The sequence below is a fragment of the Schistocerca gregaria genome, chromosome 9 (genome assembly GCF_023897955.1).
Source record: "Schistocerca gregaria isolate iqSchGreg1 chromosome 9, iqSchGreg1.2, whole genome shotgun sequence".
In the NCBI taxonomy this organism is placed as follows: Eukaryota; Metazoa; Arthropoda; class Insecta; order Orthoptera; family Acrididae; genus Schistocerca; species Schistocerca gregaria.
This window is the reverse complement of record NC_064928.1, coordinates 132001891-132023322: the sequence shown is the minus strand read 5'-3', so window position 1 is coordinate 132023322 and position 21432 is coordinate 132001891. Positions and strand designations below refer to the sequence as shown.

The following is a 21432-nucleotide window of genomic DNA, read 5'->3' as shown; positions in this document are numbered from 1 at the left end:
AAATACACTCGAAAACATATGAAACACACAGTTCCCAGACGCTAACTGGTTGTTTTTCGCTCCTTCTGTCTAATCCTTCCTTGCCTAGCTACCTTCCGCCATCTTGGCGCTGTAAACTGCACAGTAGTTCTCCCACTGGCCGACAGGGGCGCTTCTGCGCGCTCGCTTCTCTTAGCCCCACACTGACAAAAGTCGTACTACCTCATCTAGTAAACACAGCTACCCCCCCTACAATTTCGGATTCCATTTTTTTACTTTACGACTGCTGGCTAATATTGGACACCAAGCAAACTAACAACTTAATAAACTTCACATTCCTAAGTAATAGGGTGTGTCTTGTATTTCGCTCTTGTATGTAATTCTTCTCGTTTCTTGTGCAAAGACTGATGACTGTTCGCAGATGAAAACTTGGCCTAAGGGATTAGACACCTTGCAACCACAATGAAATGACATTTGCAAATTCGCTTAAGTCATTGAAATGTGTCTTCTCGCCAGTTAAGCACCCTCTTCAGTCAGTGCAATGCTTCATAATTATGGAAACCTATAATGTAGCATTAAACATACAAACTTCTTCCATATGGTGCCAAATACACCTGCAGAAAAATATAGTCTTGCGCTCATCTACCATTGATTATGTTCTCTCCCAAAGAAAAAAATCATAAAACTATCTGGCTCCCTACCCTGCCTCATTGACCCAATCTTGCATATTGCGTGACAAGTGAAAATATGTGATTGTATGCTAAAAAGGAATCTTCAGTGCCAACCACCGATAACAGATACAAACAATACGAGACATTTTTCTATGGCACCCACCTTGTAATATAGTGGGCAGCTAATTCTGCCCACCTTACATACAGGGAACAGTCACACCCACAAATGGTGAGATGCAAAGAGAAAAGGTGCCATCAGAAGCAAACTGCCCTTGACCAGAAAAAATGTATGCCTTCTGCTAGAATTCTCACCAATGTCTATTATACCACTGCATTTTTTAATGCTTTCATTGGTTTATATTCAGTGACACGGTTACTAATCCTACCCCACAAGCCAACGAGAGACCTTTCTTTTCAGTACGCCACATGGTGTAACATACATTCTCATGGCAAAACGGACCATCATTAAGCACCAACTATTACACTGAAGCCTCTGTCACACATGCACAGCAAATCCACAGTCCAAGGAATACTATGACACACACACTAATTTCACTGATGGAAATGAAAACACCATGCCTTGAGTGGACCAATTCTGCACTGCATGAGAAACATGCTCTACCTGTTACTGAAACAAGTATGCTACATATGCAATCACAATACCTCACTCAACACCACAGACTGCATTTGCTGCTATCCAACCACCTACTAGCACTAACTCTTCTGTCAGTCCATCTGCTCTGCACACTACAGGAACAGGAAATGTATGTATTCTCAAAGTGAACCAAACTCTTGCATGACATTACAGTTACACTTGTGAGGTGTACCACACATCAGGCAAGACTGTCATCTATGTGACTGCCCATACACATCAGCCACCTTAAATGTGTAAACAAATTCATTTCCTACTGCTATCAACAGCAATCCATAGAGATCAGTGGTAATTATCAAGCTGTACACACATCCATATTCATAAAAGACAAACATGTATCTAATGACCATCACAACACAAAACAACAAAAGTACAATGCGGGCGCTGCTATATAACCAAGATAACCTCCCACACTTTCATCAACACTCGGTGTACTGCCCTAGTCTCCTTCAATAATTTCTGGCAGAGAATAGCCAAACACAACATACATCAGTAAACATTGCACTTGAGTACCACTTGCATCCCTCTAGACAGAACAGCACTTCAATGGTCCACAAATGGTGTAGGGATTCACACTAGCACAACAGCTTACCCAATTCGAGGATGTTTTCCACTAGCTTCCAAACACTGTATACAATCCCTGAGCGAACACAGCCTAACTGGTGCGCACAGTCCCTCACAACCATCAGCCAAACTGTTACACAGCTGCACACCGTGTTTACAGACAAACACACCTTCAAACATTGTTTTCATTAGACTTACACCCCCTTAGGAGCTACTAAAAATTGCCACAGAGGTGGTATTTCACATCTCTATGGCGGGGTATTGGTAAAAGTTTTCAACTAGCAATAATCGCACCTCAGTTACACTTCATTGGTTACGATATTGCCACTGCGCAAAGGTAAACAACCTTGCACCTGGAGCTACTATTTATACCTGACGCCTGACGCAAGCACCTACGGGTACTCATATCACTTCTTATCTATCAGTATCTGCCAACACTGCACAAGTCGCCTGCTGCACACAAATACAGAAATACACTCGAAAACATATGAAACACACAGTTCCTAGACTCTAACTGTTTGTTTCTCGCTCCTTCTGTCTAATCCTTCCTTGCCTAGCTACCTTCCGCCATCTTGGCGCTGTAAACTGCACAGTAGTTCTCCCACTGGCCGACAGGGGCGCTTCTGCGCGCTCGCTTCTCTTAGCCCCACACTGACAAAAGTCGTACTACCTCATCTAGTAAACACAGCTACCCCCACTACAATTTCGGATTCCATTTTTTTACTTTACGACTGCTGGCTAATATTGGACACCAAGCAAACTAACAACTTAATAAACTTCACATTCCTAAGCAATAGGGTGTGTCTTGTATTTCGCTCTTGTATGTAATTCTTCTCGTTTCTTGTGCAAAGACTGATGACTGTTCGCAGATGAAAACTTGGCCTAAGGGATTAGACACCTTGCAACCACAATGAAATGACATTTGCAAATTCGCTTAAGTCATTGAAATGTGTCTTCTCGCCAGTTAAGCACCCTCTTCAGTCAGTGCAATGCTTCATAATTATGGAAACCTATAATGTAGCATTAAACATACAAACTTCTTCCATATGGTGCCAAATACACCTGCAGAAAAATATAGTCTTGCGCTCATCTACCATTGATTATGTTCTCTCCCAAAGAAAAAAATCATAAAACTATCTGGCTCCCTACCCTGCCTCATTGACCCAATCTTGCATATTGCGTGACAAGTGAAAATATGTGATTGTATGCTAAAAAGGAATCTTCAGTGCCAACCACCGATAACAGATACAAACAATACGAGACATTTTTCTATGGCACCCACCTTGTAATATAGTGGGCAGCTAATTCTGCCCACCTTACATACAGGGAACAGTCACACCCACAAATGGTGAGATGCAAAGAGAAAAGGTGCCATCAGAAGCAAACTGCCCTTGACCAGAAAAAATGTATGCCTTCTGCTAGAATTCTCACCAATGTCTATTATACCACTGCATTTTTTAATGCTTTCATTGGTTTATATTCAGTGACACGGTTACTAATCCTACCCCACAAGCCAACGAGAGACCTTTCTTTTCAGTACGCCACATGGTGTAACATACATTCTCATGGCAAAACGGACCATCATTAAGCACCAACTATTACACTGAAGCCTCTGTCACACATGCACAGCAAATCCACAGTCCAAGGAATACTATGACACACACACTAATTTCACTGATGGAAATGAAAACACCATGCCTTGAGTGGACCAATTCTGCACTGCATGAGAAACATGCTCTACCTGTTACTGAAACAAGTATGCTACATATGCAATCACAATACCTCACTCAACACCACAGACTGCATTTGCTGCTATCCAACCACCTACTAGCACTAACTCTTCTGTCAGTCCATCTGCTCTGCACACTACAGGAACAGGAAATGTATGTATTCTCAAAGTGAACCAAACTCTTGCATGACATTACAGTTACACTTGTGAGGTGTACCACACATCAGGCAAGACTGTCATCTATGTGACTGCCCATACACATCAGCCACCTTAAATGTGTAAACAAATTCATTTCCTACTGCTATCAACAGCAATCCATAGAGACCAGTGGTAATTATCAAGCTGTACACACATCCATATTCATAAAAGACAAACATGTATCTAATGACCATCACAACACAAAACAACAAAAGTACAATGCGGGCGCTGCTATATAACCAAGATAACCTCCCACACTTTCATCAACACTCGGTGTACTGCCCTAGTCTCCTTCAATAATTTCTGGCAGAGAATAGCCAAACACAACATACATCAGTAAACATTGCACTTGAGTACCACTTGCATCCCTCTAGACAGAACAGCACTTCAATGGTCCACAAATGGTGTAGGGATTCACACTAGCACAACAGCTTACCCAATTCGAGGATGTTTTCCACTAGCTTCCAAACACTGTATACAATCCCTGAGCGAACACAGCCTAACTGGTGCGCACAGTCCCTCACAACCATCAGCCAAACTGTTACACAGCTGCACACCGTGTTTACAGACAAACACACCTTCAAACATTGTTTTCATTAGACTTACACCCCCTTAGGAGCTACTAAAAATTGCCACAGAGGTGGTATTTCACATCTCTATGGCGGGGTATTGGTAAAAGTTTTCAACTAGCAATAATCGCACCTCAGTTACACTTCATTGGTTACGATATTGCCACTGCGCAAAGGTAAACAACCTTGCACCTGGAGCTACTATTTATACCTGACGCCTGACGCAAGCACCTACGGGTACTCATATCACTTCTTATCTATCAGTATCTGCCAACACTGCACAAGTCGCCTGCTGCACACAAATACAGAAATACACTCGAAAACATATGAAACACACAGTTCCCAGACGCTAACTGGTTGTTTTTCGCTCCTTCTGTCTAATCCTTCCTTGCCTAGCTACCTTCCGCCATCTTGGCGCTGTAAACTGCACAGTAGTTCTCCCACTGGCCGACAGGGGCGCTTCTGCGCGCTCGCTTCTCTTAGCCCCACACTGACAAAAGTCGTACTACCTCATCTAGTAAACACAGCTACCCCCACTACAATTTCGGATTCCATTTTTTTTACTTTACGACTGCTGGCTAATATTGGACACCAAGCAAACTAACAACTTAATAAACTTCACATTCCTAAGCAATAGGGTGTGTCGTGTATTTCGCTCTTGTATGTAATTCTTCTCGTTTCTTGTGCAAAGACTGATGACTGTTCGCAGATGAAAACTTGGCCTAAGGGATTAGACACCTTGCAACCACAATGAAATGACATTTGCAAATTCGCTTAAGTCATTGAAATGTGTCTTCTCGCCAGTTAAGCACCCTCTTCAGTCAGTGCAATGCTTCATAATTATGGAAACGTATAATGTAGCATTAAACATACAAACTTCTTCCATATGGTGCCAAATACACCTGCAGAAAAATATAGTCTTGCGCTCATCTACCATTGATTATGTTCTCTCCTAAAGAAAAAAAATCATAAAAAACTATCTGGCTCCCTACCCTGCCTCATTGACCCAATCTTGCATATTGCGTGACAAGTGAAAATATGTGATTGTATGCTAAAAAGGAATCTTCAGTGCCAACCACCGATTACAGATACAAACAATACGAGACATTTTTCTATGGCACCCACCTTGTAATATAGTGGGCAGCTAATTCTGCCCACCTTACATACAGGGAACAGTCACACCCACAAATGGTGAGATGCAAAGAGAAAAGGTGCCATCAGAAGCAAACTGCCCTTGATCAGAAAAAATGTATGCCTTCTGCTAGAATTCTCACCAATGTCTATTATACCACTGCATTTTTTAATGCTTTCATTGGTTTATATTCAGTGACACGGTTACTAATCCTACCCCACAAGCCAACGAGAGACCTTTCTTTTCAGTAAACCACATGGTGTAACATACATTCTCATGGCAAAACGGACCATCATTAAGCACCAACTATTACACTGAAGCCTCTGTCACACATGCACAGCAAATCCACAGTCCAAGGAATACTATGACACACACACTAATTTCACTGATGGAAATGAAAACACCATGCCTTGAGTGGACCAATTCTGCACTGCATGAGAAACATGTTCTACCTGTTACTGAAACAAGTATGCTACATATGCAATCACAATACCTCACTCAACACCACAGACTACATTTGCTGCTATCCAACCACCTACTAGCACTAACTCTTCTGTCAGTCCATCTGCTCTGCACACTACAGGAACAGGAAATGTATGTATTCTCAAAGTGAACCAAACTCTTGCATGACATTACAGTTACACTTGTGAGGTGTACCACACATCAGGCAAGACTGTCATCTATGTGACTGCCCATACACATCAGCCACCTTAAATGTGTAAACAAATTCATTTCCTACTGCTATCAACAGCAATCCATAGAGATCAGTGGTAATTATCAAGCTGTACACACATCCATATTCATAAAAGACAAACATGTATCTAATGACCATCACAACACAAAACAACAAAAGTACAATGCGGGCGCTGCTATATAACCAAGATAACCTCCCACACTTTCATCAACACTCGGTGTACTGCCCTAGTCTCCTTCAATAATTTCTGGCAGAGAATAGCCAAACACAACATACATCAGTAAACATTGCACTTGAGTACCACTTGCATCCCTCTAGACTGAACAGCACTTCAATGGTCCACAAATGGTGTAGGGATTCACACTAGCACAACAGCTTACCCAATTCGAGGATGTTTTCCACTAGCTTCCAAACACTGTATACAATCCCTGAGCGAACACAGCCTAACTGGTGCGCACAGTCCCTCACAACCATCAGCCAAACTCTTACACAGCTGCACACCGTGTTTACAGACAAACACACCTTCAAACATTGTTTTCATTAGACTTACACCCCCTTAGGAGCTACTAAAAATTGCCACAGAGGTGGTATTTCACATCTCTATGGCGGGGTATTGGTAAAAGTTTTCAACTAGCAATAATCGCACCTCAGTTACACTTCATTGGTTACGATATTGCCACTGCGCAAAGGTAAACAACCTTGCACCTGGAGCTACTATTTATACCTGACGCCTGACGCAAGCACCTACGGGTACTCATATCACTTCTTATCTATCAGTATCTGCCAACACTGCACAAGTCGCCTGCTGCACACAAATACAGAAATACACTCGAAAACATATGAAACACACAGTTCCCAGACGCTAACTGGTTGTTTTTCGCTCCTTCTGTCTAATCCTTCCTTGCCTAGCTACCTTCCGCCATCTTGGCGCTGTAAACTGCACAGTAGTTCTCCCACTGGCCGACAGGGGCGCTTCTGCGCGCTCGCTTCTCTTAGCCCCACACTGACAAAAGTCGTACTACCTCATCTAGTAAACACAGCTACCCCCACTACAATTTCGGATTCCATTTTTTTTACTTTACGACTGCTGGCTAATATTGGACACCAAGCAAACTAACAACTTAATAAACTTCACATTCCTAAGCAATAGGGTGTGTCGTGTATTTCGCTCTTGTATGTAATTCTTCTCGTTTCTTGTGCAAAGACTGATGACTGTTCGCAGATGAAAACTTGGCCTAAGGGATTAGACACCTTGCAACCACAATGAAATGACATTTGCAAATTCGCTTAAGTCATTGAAATGTGTCTTCTCGCCAGTTAAGCACCCTCTTCAGTCAGTGCAATGCTTCATAATTATGGAAACGTATAATGTAGCATTAAACATACAAACTTCTTCCATATGGTGCCAAATACACCTGCAGAAAAATATAGTCTTGCGCTCATCTACCATTGATTATGTTCTCTCCTAAAGAAAAAAAATCATAAAAAACTATCTGGCTCCCTACCCTGCCTCATTGACCCAATCTTGCATATTGCGTGACAAGTGAAAATATGTGATTGTATGCTAAAAAGGAATCTTCAGTGCCAACCACCGATTACAGATACAAACAATACGAGACATTTTTCTATGGCACCCACCTTGTAATATAGTGGGCAGCTAATTCTGCCCACCTTACATACAGGGAACAGTCACACCCACAAATGGTGAGATGCAAAGAGAAAAGGTGCCATCAGAAGCAAACTGCCCTTGATCAGAAAAAATGTATGCCTTCTGCTAGAATTCTCACCAATGTCTATTATACCACTGCATTTTTTAATGCTTTCATTGGTTTATATTCAGTGACACGGTTACTAATCCTACCCCACAAGCCAACGAGAGACCTTTCTTTTCAGTAAACCACATGGTGTAACATACATTCTCATGGCAAAACGGACCATCATTAAGCACCAACTATTACACTGAAGCCTCTGTCACACATGCACAGCAAATCCACAGTCCAAGGAATACTATGACACACACACTAATTTCACTGATGGAAATGAAAACACCATGCCTTGAGTGGACCAATTCTGCACTGCATGAGAAACATGTTCTACCTGTTACTGAAACAAGTATGCTACATATGCAATCACAATACCTCACTCAACACCACAGACTACATTTGCTGCTATCCAACCACCTACTAGCACTAACTCTTCTGTCAGTCCATCTGCTCTGCACACTACAGGAACAGGAAATGTATGTATTCTCAAAGTGAACCAAACTCTTGCATGACATTACAGTTACACTTGTGAGGTGTACCACACATCAGGCAAGACTGTCATCTATGTGACTGCCCATACACATCAGCCACCTTAAATGTGTAAACAAATTCATTTCCTACTGCTATCAACAGCAATCCATAGAGATCAGTGGTAATTATCAAGCTGTACACACATCCATATTCATAAAAGACAAACATGTATCTAATGACCATCACAACACAAAACAACAAAAGTACAATGCGGGCGCTGCTATATAACCAAGATAACCTCCCACACTTTCATCAACACTCGGTGTACTGCCCTAGTCTCCTTCAATAATTTCTGGCAGAGAATAGCCAAACACAACATACATCAGTAAACATTGCACTTGAGTACCACTTGCATCCCTCTAGACTGAACAGCACTTCAATGGTCCACAAATGGTGTAGGGATTCACACTAGCACAACAGCTTACCCAATTCGAGGATGTTTTCCACTAGCTTCCAAACACTGTATACAATCCCTGAGCGAACACAGCCTAACTGGTGCGCACAGTCCCTCACAACCATCAGCCAAACTGTTACACAGCTGCACACCGTGTTTACAGACAAACACACCTTCAAACATTGTTTTCATTAGACTTACACCCCCTTAGGAGCTACTAAAAATTGCCACAGAGGTGGTATTTCACATCTCTATGGCGGGGTATTGGTAAAAGTTTTCAACTAGCAATAATCGCACCTCAGTTACACTTCATTGGTTACGATATTGCCACTGCGCAAAGGTAAACAACCTTGCACCTGGAGCTACTATTTATACCTGACGCCTGACGCAAGCACCTACGGGTACTCATATCACTTCTTATCTATCAGTATCTGCCAACACTGCACAAGTCGCCTGCTGCACACAAATACAGAAATACACTCGAAAACATATGAAACACACAGTTCCCAGACGCTAACTGGTTGTTTTTCGCTCCTTCTGTCTAATCCTTCCTTGCCTAGCTACCTTCCGCCATCTTGGCGCTGTAAACTGCACAGTAGTTCTCCCACTGGCCGACAGGGGCGCTTCTGCGCGCTCGCTTCTCTTAGCCCCACACTGACAAAAGTCGTACTACCTCATCTAGTAAACACAGCTACCCCCACTACAATTTCGGATTCCATTTTTTTACTTTACGACTGCTGGCTAATATTGGACACCAAGCAAACTAACAACTTAATAAACTTCACATTCCTAAGCAATAGGGTGTGTCGTGTATTTCGCTCTTGTATGTAATTCTTCTCGTTTCTTGTGCAAAGACTGATGACTGTTCGCAGATGAAAACTTGGCCTAAGGGATTAGACACCTTGCAACCACAATGAAATGACATTTGCAAATTCGCTTAAGTCATTGAAATGTGTCTTCTCGCCAGTTACGCACCCTCTTCAGTCAGTGCAATGCTTCATAATTATGGAAACCTATAATGTAGCATTAAACATACAAACTTCTTCCATATGGTGCCAAATACACCTGCAGAAAAATATAGTCTTGCGCTCATCTACCATTGATTATGTTCTCTCCCAAAGAAAAAAATCATAAAACTATCTGGCTCCCTACCCTGCCTCATTGACCCAATCTTGCATATTGCGTGACAAGTGAAAATATGTGATTGTATGCTAAAAAGGAATCTTCAGTGCCAACCACCGATAACAGATACAAACAATACGAGACATTTTTCTATGGCACCCACCTTGTAATATAGTGGGCAGCTAATTCTGCCCACCTTACATACAGGGAACAGTCACACCCACAAATGGTGAGATGCAAAGAGAAAAGGTGCCATCAGAAGCAAACTGCCCTTGACCAGAAAAAATGTATGCCTTCTGCTAGAATTCTCACCAATGTCTATTATACCACTGCATTTTTTAATGCTTTCATTGGTTTATATTCAGTGACACGGTTACTAATCCTACCCCACAAGCCAACGAGAGACCTTTCTTTTCAGTACGCCACATGGTGTAACATACATTCTCATGGCAAAACGGACCATCATTAAGCACCAACTATTACACTGAAGCCTCTGTCGCACATGCACAGCAAATCCTCAGTCCAAGGAATACTATGACACACACACTAATTTCACTGATGGAAATGAAAACACCATGCCTTGAGTGGACCAATTCTGCACTGCATGAGAAACAGGCTCTACCTGTTACTGAAACAAGTATGCTACATATGCAATCACAATACCTCACTCAACACCACAGACTGCATTTGCTGCTATCCAACCACCTACTAGCACTAACTCTTCTGTCAGTCCATCTGCTCTGCACACTACAGGAACAGGAAATGTATGTATTCTCAAAGTGAACCAAACTCTTGCATGACATTACAGTTACACTTGTGAGGTGTACCACACATCAGGCAAGACTGTCATCTATGTGACTGCCCATACACATCAGCCACCTTAAATGTGTAAACAAATTCATTTCCTACTGCTATCAACAGCAATCCATAGAGATCAGTGGTAATTATCAAGCTGTACACACATCCATATTCATAAAAGACAAACATGTATCTAATGACCATCACAACACAAAACAACAAAAGTACAATGCGGGCGCTGCTATATAACCAAGATAACCTCCCACACTTTCATCAACACTCGGTGTACTGCCCTAGTCTCCTTCAATAATTTCTGGCAGAGAATAGCCAAACACAACATACATCAGTAAACATTGCACTTGAGTACCACTTGCATCCCTCTAGACAGAACAGCACTTCAATGGTCCACAAATGGTGTAGGGATTCACACTAGCACAACAGCTTACCCAATTCGAGGATGTTTTCCACTAGCTTCCAAACACTGTATACAATCCCTGAGCGAACACAGCCTAACTGGTGCGCACAGTCCCTCACAACCATCAGCCAAACTGTTACACAGCTGCACACCGTGTTTACAGACAAACACACCTTCAAACATTGTTTTCATTAGACTTACACCCCCTTAGGAGCTACTAAAAATTGCCACAGAGGTGGTATTTCACATCTCTATGGCGGGGTATTGGTAAAAGTTTTCAACTAGCAATAATCGCACCTCAGTTACACTTCATTGGTTACGATATTGCCACTGCGCAAAGGTAAACAACCTTGCACCTGGAGCTACTATTTATACCTGACGCCTGACGCAAGCACCTACGGGTACTCATATCACTTCTTATCTATCAGTATCTGCCAACACTGCACAAGTCGCCTGCTGCACACAAATACAGAAATACACTCGAAAACATATGAAACACACAGTTCCCAGACGCTAACTGGTTGTTTTTCGCTCCTTCTGTCTAATCCTTCCTTGCCTAGCTACCTTCCGCCATCTTGGCGCTGTAAACTGCACAGTAGTTCTCCCACTGGCCGACAGGGGCGCTTCTGCGCGCTCGCTTCTCTTAGCCCCACACTGACAAAAGTCGTACTACCTCATCTAGTAAACACAGCTACCCCCACTACAATTTCGGATTCCATTTTTTTACTTTACGACTGCTGGCTAATATTGGACACCAAGCAAACTAACAACTTAATAAACTTCACATTCCTAAGCAATAGGGTGTGTCGTGTATTTCGCTCTTGTATGTAATTCTTCTCGTTTCTTGTGCAAAGACTGATGACTGTTCGCAGATGAAAACTTGGCCTAAGGGATTAGACACCTTGCAACCACAATGAAATGACATTTGCAAATTCGCTTAAGTCATTGAAATGTGTCTTCTCGCCAGTTAAGCACCCTCTTCAGTCAGTGCAATGCTTCATAATTATGGAAACCTATAATGTAGCATTAAACATACAAACTTCTTCCATATGGTGCCAAATACACCTGCAGAAAAATATAGTCTTGCGCTCATCTACCATTGATTATGTTCTCTCCCAAAGAAAAAAATCATAAAACTATCTGGCTCCCTACCCTGCCTCATTGACCCAATCTTGCATATTGCGTGACAAGTGAAAATATGTGATTGTATGCTAAAAAGGAATCTTCAGTGCCAACCACCGATAACAGATACAAACAATACGAGACATTTTTCTATGGCACCCACCTTGTAATATAGTGGGCAGCTAATTCTGCCCACCTTACATACAGGGAACAGTCACACCCACAAATGGTGAGATGCAAAGAGAAAAGGTGCCATCAGAAGCAAACTGCCCTTGATCAGAAAAAATGTATGCCTTCTGCTAGAATTCTCACCAATGTCTATTATACCACTGCATTTTTTAATGCTTTCATTGGTTTATATTCAGTGACACAGTTACTAATCCTACCCCACAAGCCAACGAGAGACCTTTCTTTTCAGTAAACCACATGGTGTAACATACATTCTCATGGCAAAACGGACCATCATTAAGCACCAACTATTACACTGAAGCCTCTGTCGCACATGCACAGCAAATCCACAGTCCAAGGAATACTATGACACACACACTAATTTCACTGATGGAAATGAAAACACCATGCCTTGAGTGGACCAATTCTGCACTGCATGAGAAACATGTTCTACCTGTTACTGAAACAAGTATGCTACATATGCAATCACAATACCTCACTCAACACCACAGACTACATTTGCTGCTATCCAACCACCTACTAGCACTAACTCTTCTGTCAGTCCATCTGCTCTGCACACTACAGGAACAGGAAATGTATGTATTCTCAAAGTGAACCAAACTCTTGCATGACATTACAGTTACACTTGTGAGGTGTACCACACATCAGGCAAGACTGTCATCTATGTGACTGCCCATACACATCAGCCACCTTAAATGTGTAAACAAATTCATTTCCTACTGCTATCAACAGCAATCCATAGAGATCAGTGGTAATTATCAAGCTGTACACACATCCATATTCATAAAAGACAAACATGTATCTAATGACCATCACAACACAAAACAACAAAAGTACAATGCGGGCGCTGCTATATAACCAAGATAACCTCCCACACTTTCATCAACACTCGGTGTACTGCCCTAGTCTCCTTCAATAATTTCTGGCAGAGAATAGCCAAACACAACATACATCAGTAAACATTGCACTTGAGTACCACTTGCATCCCTCTAGACAGAACAGCACTTCAATGGTCCACAAATGGTGTAGGGATTCACACTAGCACAACAGCTTACCCAATTCGAGGATGTTTTCCACTAGCTTCCAAACACTGTATACAATCCCTGAGCGAACACAGCCTAACTGGTGCGCACAGTCCCTCACAACCATCAGCCAAACTCTTACACAGCTGCACACCGTGTTTACAGACAAACACACCTTCAAACATTGTTTTCATTAGACTTACACCCCCTTAGGAGCTACTAAAAATTGCCACAGAGGTGGTATTTCACATCTCTATGGCGGGGTATTGGTAAAAGTTTTCAACTAGCAATAATCGCACCTCAGTTACACTTCATTGGTTACGATATTGCCACTGCGCAAAGGTAAACAACCTTGCACCTGGAGCTACTATTTATACCTGACGCCTGACGCAAGCACCTACGGGTACTCATATCACTTCTTATCTATCAGTATCTGCCAACACTGCACAAGTCGCCTGCTGCACACAAATACAGAAATACACTCGAAAACATATGAAACACACAGTTCCCAGACGCTAACTGGTTGTTTTTCGCTCCTTCTGTCTAATCCTTCCTTGCCTAGCTACCTTCCGCCATCTTGGCGCTGTAAACTGCACAGTAGTTCTCCCACTGGCCGACAGGGGCGCTTCTGCGCGCTCGCTTCTCTTAGCCCCACACTGACAAAAGTCGTACTACCTCATCTAGTAAACACAGCTACCCCCACTACAATTTCGGATTCCATTTTTTTACTTTACGACTGCTGGCTAATATTGGACACCAAGCAAACTAACAACTTAATAAACTTCACATTCCTAAGCAATAGGGTGTGTCTTGTATTTCGCTCTTGTATGTAATTCTTCTCGTTTCTTGTGCAAAGACTGATGACTGTTCGCAGATGAAAACTTGGCCTAAGGGATTAGACACCTTGCAACCACAATGAAATGACATTTGCAAATTCGCTTAAGTCATTGAAATGTGTCTTCTCGCCAGTTAAGCACCCTCTTCAGTCAGTGCAATGCTTCATAATTATGGAAACCTATAATGTAGCATTAAACATACAAACTTCTTCCATATGGTGCCAAATACACCTGCAGAAAAGTATAGTCTTGCGCTCATCTACCATTGATTATGTTCTCTCCCAAAGAAAAAAAAATCATAAAAAACTATCTGGCTCCCTACCCTGCCTCATTGACCCAATCTTGCATATTGCGTGACAAGTGAAAATATGTGATTGTATGCTAAAAAGGAATCTTCAGTGCCAACCACCGATAACAGATACAAACAATACGAGACATTTTTCTATGGCACCCACCTTGTAATATAGTGGGCAGCTAATTCTGCCCACCTTACATACAGGGAACAGTCACACCCACAAATGGTGAGATGCAAAGAGAAAAGGTGCCATCAGAAGCAAACTGCCCTTGACCAGAAAAAATGTATGCCTTCTGCTAGAATTCTCACCAATGTCTATTATACCACTGCATTTTTTAATGCTTTCATTGGTTTATATTCAGTGACACGGTTACTAATCCTACCCCACAAGCCAACGAGAGACCTTTCTTTTCAGTACGCCACATGGTGTAACATACATTCTCATGGCAAAACGGACCATCATTAAGCACCAACTATTACACTGAAGCCTCTGTCGCACATGCACAGCAAATCCTCAGTCCAAGGAATACTATGACACACACACTAATTTCACTGATGGAAATGAAAACACCATGCCTTGAGTGGACCAATTCTGCACTGCATGAGAAACAGGCTCTACCTGTTACTGAAACAAGTATGCTACATATGCAATCACAATACCTCACTCAACACCACAGACTGCATTTGCTGCTATCCAACCACCTACTAGCACTAACTCTTCTGTCAGTCCATCTGCTCTGCACACTACAGGAACAGGAAATGTATGTATTCTCAAAGTGAACCAAACTCTTGCATGACATTACAGTTACACTTGTGAGGTGTACCACACATCAGGCAAGACTGTCATCTATGTGACTGCCCATACACATCAGCCACCTTAAATGTGTAAACAAATTCATTTCCTACTGCTATCAACAGCAATCCATAGAGATCAGTGGTAATTATCAAGCTGTACACACATCCATATTCATAAAAGACAAACATGTATCTAATGACCATCACAACACAAAACAACAAAAGTACAATGCGGGCGCTGCTATATAACCAAGATAACCTCCCACACTTTCATCAACACTCGGTGTACTGCCCTAGTCTCCTTCAATAATTTCTGGCAGAGAATAGCCAAACACAACATACATCAGTAAACATTGCACTTGAGTACCACTTGCATCCCTCTAGACAGAACAGCACTTCAATGGTCCACAAATGGTGTAGGGATTCACACTAGCACAACAGCTTACCCAATTCGAGGATGTTTTCCACTAGCTTCCAAACACTGTATACAATCCCTGAGCGAACACAGCCTAACTGGTGCGCACAGTCCCTCACAACCATCAGCCAAACTGTTACACAGCTGCACACCGTGTTTACAGACAAACACACCTTCAAACATTGTTTTCATTAGACTTACACCCCCTTAGGAGCTACTAAAAATTGCCACAGAGGTGGTATTTCACATCTCTATGGCGGGGTATTGGGAAAAGTTTTCAACTAGCAATAATCGCACCTCAGTTACACTTCATTGGTTACGATATTGCCACTGCGCAAAGGTAAACAACCTTGCACCTGGAGCTACTATTTATACCTGACGCCTGACGCAAGCACCTACGGGTACTCATATCACTTCTTATCTATCAGTATCTGCCAACACTGCACAAGTCGCCTGCTGCACACAAATACAGAAATACACTCGAAAACATATGAAACACACAGTTCCCAGACGCTAACTGGTTGTTTTTCGCTCCTTCTGTCTAATCCTTCCTTGCCTAGCTACCTTCCGCCATCTTGGCGCTGTAAACTGCACAGTAGTTCTCCCACTGGCCGACAGGGGCGCTTCTGCGCGCTCGCTTCTCTTAGCCCCACACTGACAAAAGTCGTACTACCTCATCTAGTAAACACAGCTACCCCCACTACAATTTCGGATTCCATTTTTTTACTTTACGACTGCTGGCTAATATTGGACACCAAGCAAACTAACAACTTAATAAACTTCACATTCCTAAGCAATAGGGTGTGTCGTGTATTTCGCTCTTGTATGTAATTCTTCTCGTTTCTTGTGCAAAGACTGATGACTGTTCGCAGATGAAAACTTGGCCTAAGGGATTAGACACCTTGCAACCACAATGAAATGACATTTGCAAATTCGCTTAAGTCATTGAAATGTGTCTTCTCGCCAGTTAAGCACCCTCTTCAGTCAGTGCAATGCTTCATAATTATGGAAACCTATAATGTAGCATTAAACATACAAACTTCTTCCATATGGTGCCAAATACACCTGCAGAAAAATATAGTCTTGCGCTCATCTACCATTGATTATGTTCTCTCCCAAAGAAAAAAAATCATAAAACTATCTGGCTCCCTACCCTGCCTCATTGACCCAATCTTGCATATTGCGTGACAAGTGAAAATATGTGATTGTATGCTAAAAAGGAATCTTCAGTGCCAACCACCGATAACAGATACAAACAATACGAGACATTTTTCTATGGCACCCACCTTGTAATATAGTGGGCAGCTAATTCTGCCCACCTTACATACAGGGAACAGTCACACCCACAAATGGTGAGATGCAAAGAGAAAAGGTGCCATCAGAAGCAAACTGCCCTTGACCAGAAAAAATGTATGCCTTCTGCTAGAATTCTCACCAATGTCTATTATACCACTGCATTTTTTAATGCTTTCATTGGTTTATATTCAGTGACACGGTTACTAATCCTACCCCACAAGCCACAGTACGCCACATGGTGTAACATACATTCTCATGGCAAAACGGACCATCATTAAGCACCAACTATTACACTGAAGCCTCTGTCGCACATGCACAGCAAATCCACAGTCCAAGGAATACTATGACACACACACTAATTTCACTGATGGAAATGAAAACACCATGCCTTGAGTGGACCAATTCTGCACTGCATGAGAAACATGCTCTACCTGTTACTGAAACAAGTATGCTACATATGCAATCACAATACCTCACTCAACACCACAGACTGCATTTGCTGCTATCCAACCACCTACTAGCACTAACTCTTCTGTCAGTCCATCTGCTCTGCACACTACAGGAACAGGAAATGTATGTATTCTCAAAGTGAACCAAACTCTTGCATGACATTACAGTTACACTTGTGAGGTGTACCACACATCAGGCAAGATTGTCATCTATGTGACTGCCCATACACATCAGCCACCTTAAATGTGTAAACAAATTCATTTCCTACTGCTATCAACAGCAATCCATAGAGATCAGTGGTAATTATCAAGCTGTACACACATCCATATTCATAAAAGACAAACATGTATCTAATGACCATCACAACACAAAACAACAAAAGTACAATGCGGGCGCTGCTATATAACCAAGATAACCTCCCACACTTTCATCAACACTCGGTGTACTGCCCTAGTCTCCTTCAATAATTTCTGGCAGAGAATAGCCAAACACAACATACATCAGTAAACATTGCACTTGAGTACCACTTGCATCCCTCTAGACAGAACAGCACTTCAATGGTCCACAAATGGTGTAGGGATTCACACTAGCACAACAGCTTACCCAATTCGAGGATGTTTTCCACTAGCTTCCAAACACTGTATACAATCCCTGAGCGAACACAGCCTAACTGGTGCGCACAGTCCCTCACAACCATCAGCCAAACTGTTACACAGCTGCACACCGTGTTTACAGACAAACACACCTTCAAACATTGTTTTCATTAGACTTACACCCCCTTAGGAGCTACTAAAAATTGCCACAGAGGTGGTATTTCACATCTCTATGGCGGGGTATTGGTAAAAGTTTTCAACTAGCAATAATCGCACCTCAGTTACACTTCATTGGTTACGATATTGCCACTGCGCAAAGGTAAACAACCTTGCACCTGGAGCTACTATTTATACCTGACGCCTGACGCAAGCACCTACGGGTACTCATATCACTTCTTATCTATCAGTATCTGCCAACACTGCACAAGTCGCCTGCTGCACACAAATACAGAAATACACTCGAAAACATATGAAACACACAGTTCCCAGACGCTAACTGGTTGTTTTTCGCTCCTTCTGTCTAATCCTTCCTTGCCTAGCTACCTTCCGCCATCTTGGCGCTGTAAACTGCACAGTAGTTCTCCCACTGGCCGACAGGGGCGCTTCTGCGCGCTCGCTTCTCTTAGCCCCACACTGACAAAAGTCGTACTACCTCATCTAGTAAACACAGCTACCCCCACTACAATTTCGGATTCCATTTTTTTACTTTACGACTGCTGGCTAATATTGGACACCAAGCAAACTAACAACTTAATAAACTTCACATTCCTAAGCAATAGGGTGTGTCTTGTATTTCGCTCTTGTATGTAATTCTTCTCGTTTCTTGTGCAAAGACTGATGACTGTTCGCAGATGAAAACTTGGCCTAAGGGATTAGACACCTTGCAACCACAATGAAATGACATTTGCAAATTCGCTTAAGTCATTGAAATGTGTCTTCTCGCCAGTTAAGCACCCTCTTCAGTCAGTGCAATGCTTCATAATTATGGAAACCTATAATGTAGCATTAAACATACAAACTTCTTCCATATGGTGCCAAATACACCTGCAGAAAAATATAGTCTTGCGCTCATCTACCATTGATTATGTTCTCTCCCAAAGAAAAAAATCATAAAACTATCTGGCTCCCTACCCTGCCTCATTGACCCAATCTTGCATATTGCGTGACAAGTGAAAATATGTGATTGTATGCTAAAAAGGAATCTTCAGTGCCAACCACCGATAACAGATACAAACAATACGAGACATTTTTCTATGGCACCCACCTTGTAATATAGTGGGCAGCTAATTCTGCCCACCTTACATACAGGGAACAGTCACACCCACAAATGGTGAGATGCAAAGAGAAAAGGTGCCATCAGAAGCAAACTGCCCTTGACCAGAAAAAATGTATGCCTTCTGCTAGAATTCTCACCAATGTCTATTATACCACTGCATTTTTTAATGCTTTCATTGGTTTATATTCAGTGACACGGTTACTAATCCTACCCCACAAGCCACAGTACGCCACATGGTGTAACATACATTCTCATGGCAAAACGGACCATCATTAAGCACCAACTATTACACTGAAGCCTCTGTCGCACATGCACAGCAAATCCACAGTCCAAGGAATACTATGACACACACACTAATTTCACTGATGGAAATGAAAACACCATGCCTTGAGTGGACCAATTCTGCACTGCATGAGAAACAGGCTCTACCTGTTACTGAAACAAGTATGCTACATATGCAATCACAATACCTCACTCAACACCACAGACTGCATTTGCTGCTATCCAACCACCTACTAGCACTAACTCTTCTGTCAGTCCATCTGCTCTGCACACTACAGGAACAGGAAATGTATGTATTCTCAAAGTGAACCAAACTCTTGCATGACATTACAGTTACACTTGTGAGGTGTACCACACATCAGGCAAGACTGTCATCTATGTGACTGCCCATACACATCAGCCACCTTAAATGTGTAAACAAATTCATTTCCTACTGCTATCAACAGCAATCCATAGAGATCAGTGGTAATTATCAAGCTGTACACACATCCATATTCATAAAAGACAAACATGTATCTAATGACCATCACAACACAAAACAACAAAAGTACAATGCGGGCGCTGCTATATAACCAAGATAACCTCCCACACTTTCATCAACACTCGGTGTACTGCCCTAGTCTCCTTCAATAATTTCTGGCAGAGAATAGCCAAACACAACATACATCAGTAAACATTGCACTTGAGTACCACTTGCATCCCTCTAGACAGAACAGCACTTCAATGGTCCACAAATGGTGTAGGGATTCACACTAGCACAACAGCTTACCCAATTCGAGGATGTTTTCCACTAGCTTCCAAACACTGTATACAATCCCTGAGCGAACACAGCCTAACTGGTGCGCACAGTCCCTCACAACCATCAGCCAAACTGTTACACAGCTGCACACCGTGTTTACAGACAAACACACCTTCAAACATTGTTTTCATTAGACTTACACCCCCTTAGGAGCTACTAAAAATTGCCACAGAGGTGGTATTTCACATCTCTATGGCGGGGTATTGGTAAAAGTTTTCAACTAGCAATAATCGCACCTCAGTTACACTTCATTGGTTACGATATTGCCACTGCGCAAAGGTAAACAACCTTGCACCTGGAGCTACTATTTATACCTGACGCCTGACGCAAGCACCTACGGGTACTCATATCACTTCTTATCTATCAGTATCTGCCAACACTGCACAAGTCGCCTGCTGCACACAAATACAGAAATACACTCGAAAACATATGAAACACACAGTTCCCAGACGCTAACTGGTTGTTTTTCGCTCCTTCTGTCTAATCCTTCCTTGCCTAGCTACCTTCCGCCATCTTGGCGCTGTAAACTGCACAGTAGTTCTCCCACTGGCCGACAGGGGCGCTTCTGCGCGCTCGCTTCTCTTAGCCCCACACTGACAAAAGTCGTACTACCTCATCTAGTAAACACAGCTACCCCCACTACAATTTCGGATTCCATTTTTTTACTTTACGACTGCTGGCTAATATTGGACACCAAGCAAACTAACAACTTAATAAACTTCACATTCCTAAGCAATAGGGTGTGTCTTGTATTTCGCTCTTGTATGTAATTCTTCTCGTTTCTTGTGCAAAGACTGATGACTGTTCGCAGATGACATTCTTCGGCGGACCTCGGAAGAGTTCCGCCCTTC

At 42.3% G+C, this 21432-nt stretch overlaps 1 protein-coding gene and 9 non-coding genes across 11 annotated transcripts in view; all 10 read right to left on the bottom strand.

Annotated features, from left to right (window-relative positions):
* Positions 1–21432, bottom strand: part of LOC126291900 (uncharacterized) — a 388268-nt gene that overhangs the window by 176466 nt on the left and 190370 nt on the right. The gene's annotated exons all lie outside the window — the stretch shown is intronic.
* On the bottom strand, positions 2066–2205 carry LOC126292461 (U4 spliceosomal RNA). Its single transcript, XR_007552196.1, has one exon. It is a non-coding gene; the product is annotated as a U4 spliceosomal RNA (small nuclear RNA).
* LOC126292460 (U4 spliceosomal RNA) lies at positions 4401–4540 on the bottom strand. Its single transcript, XR_007552195.1, has one exon. It is a non-coding gene; the product is annotated as a U4 spliceosomal RNA (small nuclear RNA).
* Positions 6740–6879, bottom strand: LOC126292459 (U4 spliceosomal RNA). Its single transcript, XR_007552194.1, has one exon. It is a non-coding gene; the product is annotated as a U4 spliceosomal RNA (small nuclear RNA).
* Positions 9079–9218, bottom strand: LOC126292458 (U4 spliceosomal RNA). Its single transcript, XR_007552192.1, has one exon. It is a non-coding gene; the product is annotated as a U4 spliceosomal RNA (small nuclear RNA).
* LOC126292457 (U4 spliceosomal RNA) lies at positions 11414–11553 on the bottom strand. The gene has a single exon (XR_007552191.1). It is a non-coding gene; the product is annotated as a U4 spliceosomal RNA (small nuclear RNA).
* On the bottom strand, positions 13749–13888 carry LOC126292456 (U4 spliceosomal RNA). Its single transcript, XR_007552190.1, has one exon. It is a non-coding gene; the product is annotated as a U4 spliceosomal RNA (small nuclear RNA).
* On the bottom strand, positions 16088–16227 carry LOC126292440 (U4 spliceosomal RNA). Its single transcript, XR_007552175.1, has one exon. It is a non-coding gene; the product is annotated as a U4 spliceosomal RNA (small nuclear RNA).
* On the bottom strand, positions 18406–18545 carry LOC126292455 (U4 spliceosomal RNA). Its single transcript, XR_007552189.1, has one exon. It is a non-coding gene; the product is annotated as a U4 spliceosomal RNA (small nuclear RNA).
* On the bottom strand, positions 20723–20862 carry LOC126292453 (U4 spliceosomal RNA). The gene has a single exon (XR_007552188.1). It is a non-coding gene; the product is annotated as a U4 spliceosomal RNA (small nuclear RNA).